We start from the raw sequence: 5,074 nt of genomic DNA on the forward strand, positions 1-5,074 counted from the left end.
CTGCAGACCAGCTGCTCCCTGGAGCCCAGATGCACCCCAGAGGGCAGGAGGACGGCTCTGTCCCACCAGTCTGTCCAGGGGACGCCTAGCAAGGGGGGATGGATGCGCTGCTCAGCGGCAGGTGGCAGCACTGGCCTGTCACACACACCCCACAGAGGTGGCCTTGGGGGTGGCTGAGGGGACAGGGTGGTGGCTGTGTACCCAAACCTGCCACAGGGACCAGTCTCCACTTCCTCCTTGCCAAGGCAGACCTGCCCTCTTCCAGCAAAAGTTTTCCACAGCCACTTATCTTTTAAAGCATCTTTTTTTTTTGTCTCTTTCCACAAGAACAGAGCTGGATCAGCATCCCAGACTCATCACCCTCCTAACTGCCCACAGCAACATTAAGTGACCCCGTGCACCATCCCCAGGACTTGCATGTACCCCCATGAAACATGTAATTTTGCCCCATAATGCTTTTATGCTTGGGTTTTTTTCTTCCTGCAGGACTCAAAGGCCCCCACAGCTCCTCTGTTATAGCGGGGTGACACACAAGGGATAGGGAAGAGATTGATTAAACTGGGAATGATCTTGTTTCTGAGGAAATGACACCATACAAGGTGCAATAGAAGCACATCCTTTGCCACAAAGATGTTGTGGCAGCCCCAGGTCTGAAATGAGACCAGAGACACGGGCAGTAACTAAGACCTTCCAGAGCAATGAAACACACTGTGATCTGTCCCAGGAATCCCTGCTGGCACTCGGGGATTGTCGGCCAGGGCTAGACAAGGCAGAGCCAGGGCATCTCCCTGGGCTGCCCTGCAGTAATTAAGGGGAGGGGAGGATTCACACCGGTGCAGGCAACCCTGCAATAACACAGGAGGGGCACAGCTCATTACCTCTGCAATAACAAATACGAGAGGCTCAGCTACCTGGGCAAACCTGAAACAACAAACAAATGGGATGAGGCAGTGAGGATTCAGTCAGGAAAACAGCATGGGGTGCCCAGTCCCCTGGACTTGCGGTGTAATGGGTGTTCACACGGTCAGGAGCTTCAGCCCCTGCAAACACCTTATGTCGCTGCTTCCTGCAAGCTGCCACCAAGCCAGAGCGGTCTGGGAGCTGCACACCAATGTGGAGCCCTTTTGGCAAGGGGAGATGGGAGCCACAGGAGCCCAGTGCTCTGCAGAGGGAGCCCAGCTCCCAGCCCAAGTCCAGCTCTCCTTGCAGGGCTGAAAAAAACACAGTGGGAACTGACCCACTTTGCCGTCCTCAGCACACATTGGTCTCTGGTGAAGTAGTGATACAACAAGAGATGGTTGTGCTGGGACTTTTCTGTCTGTCTGGGTCTTTAGTTTGGGTTTTTATTTCCTAGTGAGAACTCCATGGATGCCTTGGAGTGATCCCTTTCCTCCACACTCTGATGTTCTTTACAGCCTAATTTCCTTCAGCAGCAAGGCTGAAGCAGTCTTTGCTCACAAACCCAACTATCTTTTCCCTAATTTGATATTAAAAAGCCAGTTTTGACAAACCGAAGGGCAGAGGTCTCTGACGCACAAACTCCTGACAAGCTCTGGGAAGCTGGTGAGGGACCTTCCTGGTGCCAACAGGAGAGGGAAAGTCAGCACCCACAGAGTTTCCCCTTCATCTCCTCACTGTGTCATCCCCAGTGATCTGCAGCTGCCCATTGCAGCCAGGACCAGACACCACGTCAGCATCTCCACAGTCCTTGCATCAGCCTGCTCAGCCTGCAGGAGTAACACCCAATTTCCCCCAATGAGCCTTAACTGTGCCTGTCTGAGACTCAGGCAGGAAGGCCCTACTCACCATGTCCCCAGATGGGGGACAGCGGGAAGCAGGAGGTGGGTGGCTCTCAGATCTCCATCCCTTCTCCCCACTCCCTCCCCACTGAGGATGTGACTTCTCAGCAGAGGTCCCAGGCTTACTGACCACACAGAAGAATGAGATTGCTAGAATGACACTGGAGTCATTTCCAACCCTTTCACCCTGCCCCTACAGAAGGGACATGGAGTAGCAAAATAACAGGCACAATTTCTGGGAAACCACAAATTGCTCCTCTCTGGCTGCCCACTGGCCTCACCAGATACCGCCCAACGTAGACCGTGCACCTGGGCCAAAACCAGCCTGGGTGCTTCAGATGTTTTGGACATGCAAGAGATCCCCACAGGGTGGGTGTGTGTGTTCACATGTGGGTGCGGGGTGTGTGGGAGCACCGCCTTCCTGCCTGCTGACCTTACAGAGCGGAGCAGGGAGCTTGTTCCAAATTGCTAGGAGGCTTGAATTTTCATATTTTCATCAGTTTCTGGCAGGAAGGTAGGAAAAGTATCTATTGACTGCTGCTGCTAATGATCCATGCCAGTTACATCCACAGCTCACTGCTAGAGGACTTGCTGTCCTGTTCAAAAATTCCCCAAAAAGCCACATGCACCTAAGAAGGACAAGCATAACCATAGCACGACCTTGCTAAACAGCCCTCTTGATGATGATGATATTATTATTTACAGCATGAGCACTAACATAATACACCACTTAAGCAGGAAGGTGTTGGAGAAAGACTTAACAGGGATCTCAGTTAAACCTCTAGCACAGGAACAACAGCAAATGTCACTGGTGGAGACCTCGAGAAGTTGCCCGGTCCTTCCTCTGCCCCCAAACTGGACCATCTCTGTTCAGAGGCGCTCACTGCAAGCTGGAAATTAAGGCTTATGTTACCCAGGGCTGAAGAATTAATCAGAGCCAGATCCAGACACTCCCTCCACGCTTCACCCATAACATCAGCTCCCTGGCACAAACAGCTGCAGACTCCTATCTATGGTGGCACCACCATCTGCCCAGCCCCATGCCAGCTTCTTATGTCTTCCTGCTGGACTTCACATGCACACACAGGCAGCAGCAGCAATTGCTGAAATCAATGTTTGTCTTCCTTTCTGTACCTGCTGGAGGGATGGGATCCTCCCATTTCTCCTTCCTCCCCCATCCTTTATGGTACTGGTTCTTGCTGGGCAATGTAAAGCAGCTCCCCTGGGCTCCCTGCTGCTGGGAGAGGAGGAACGTCAGTGCTGTCCCTGAAAACAGCTTCTGCACTTGCAAATCATGTTAGAGATGTACTTATTTTTCTTCACATTGGGTCTTACAGAGGAAATCTGTGCTCAGGTTCCTGGCTGGTACAAACCCACATCGTGCATTTTCCCCAGCTGCCCTCCCCACTTGTCCCCACTCCAGAGGAGGGGATGTGCGTGACCTCCCGAAACCTCCTGGGATTGGCAGGCAAGTTCCTCCCCAGCCTGGACTTGCACCTGTGACCATGATGGGAAAATACAAATCTTTCCCTCCTAGTCACCCCACAGGGACACCCCCTGTGTTTGCATTCTTGAAATGCAGGCCGGGAAGGGATAATGCAGGCAGGGAAGGGAAAATGCAGGCAGGGAAGGGAAAATGTGGGCAGGAAAAGGATGCAGAGCAAGGAGGGTCATCTCATCTTGCACCCTTGGGCAGCTGGAGAGCACAACTGAGCAAAAGCGTTCCTGATCTCCCTGGAGGCCATCGGGATCAGCCCGGACAGAAGGGAGCTTTCACTGCCCTAATGAAGAACAGCTCGTTTAGGTTCCCATTGCAGGCACAACCCCCAGCGTGGTGGTGAACAAGCCCCAGCCCTGTGCACTGCCCCGTAGGGGCAGGCAGTGGAGCCAGCTCAGGCGCTGTGCCCAGGGCCGGGGTCATCGCTGGGGACCACCGCCCCGGTGAAGTCAGGCGGTGATCTCAGGCGGCCGCCCAGCCCAAGGCCGTCTGGCATCCACCAGAGGAAGAGCAGCCAGGGCTGGGGCTGCAGGCTCTGGCCAGTTCCTCTGCTAGCCCAGGGCGTTGGCTGCCAGAGACCCAGCTGTAATGTGCCTTGGACTTTTGACGAACTTTTGTGCTTTGGTGGGGACTCGGCGGCAGGCCGGCGCGGCTCGCCTGGCAGGGACTAGCGAGGGAGCACGCTGGTGATGCTCGCAGGCGATGAAAGACTGGAAGGAGACACCACACACTGAGAAGGACAGAAAAACAGCAGCCCTGCTCGGACAGCCACCCTGCCTCCCCCATATCCCAGCAATGCAAACCAGGCATTTACGAGAGATCTGTGTCAAGTAATGCCTGTCTGCTAACACAGAGGTCCTCAGGCTTCACTGGATGGCTAAACTCCATGTCTAAGTCATTGCAGAGATGCTGCGCCCTCCAAATTGTGACCAGCCCTGATTTTAGGGTGGAAAAACGTATCTTTGGAGGCTCCAGTCTCTCCTCCTGTGACTCCAATGGTCTCACTTTGGTGCCTAAGAGTCTGAAGTTAAGAAAGACAAATCTCACTACCTCTTCAGTACTGGTCCCCTTGCAGTCTGTGATGCAGCTCTCACAGGCAGCAGCACCAAACTGTTTTACAGGCACAGGAGCAGTGGTAAGAAAACCCAGGCCATATTTGCTTCACTGGGAATTAGGCACCTCAACAGCTGCCAAAGGCAGCAAATCACCTTTGTGATTTGCAGAGTGTGGAAGGAAGTCTTTAGCAGTCAAAGCATCGTGAGGCACCCACAAAAACACCCACTCTGCCCCACCATGCCCAGTCCCCCACCAAAGACATATGATCAGTGTCCAAACAGTCCACAGCTCAAAAGTCACACAAGCTTTTGGAAGAGCTCTGGCGTATTCCATTACCTTAAATGCCTGTGACAACATGGTCAAAGCTGCTGGGGCCTCACTCTCTCATCCCACAGAGACATCTTTTAAAAGAAGGATATGGATTAATGGGACCAGCTCAGAGAAGAGATGGAAAAGCAGCCAGAGAGCTGGAAGGACTCAACCCTAGTTTAAGACTTGTCTCCATTTTATTAAGCCAAGGGCCAGTAGGATGCTTAGGAACAGCTCAGGAATACCTGAAGAGCCTCAGAGAGTGGAGATGGATGGCAAAGGGATGTGCTATACTGTGGCCTACTCTTTTTTAAAGTTATTGTTTGGGCTTTGCTGAACTAGCCTATAAGCCCATCTCTTTCTCAGGAGATTAATCTCCTCAGCAGAAACCTGCGGAAGCAGATTCTGCTGC

Source organism: Mesitornis unicolor, unplaced genomic scaffold, assembly GCF_000695765.1.
Source record: "Mesitornis unicolor isolate BGI_N332 unplaced genomic scaffold, ASM69576v1 scaffold23028, whole genome shotgun sequence".
NCBI lineage: Eukaryota > Metazoa > Chordata > Aves > Mesitornithiformes > Mesitornithidae > Mesitornis > Mesitornis unicolor.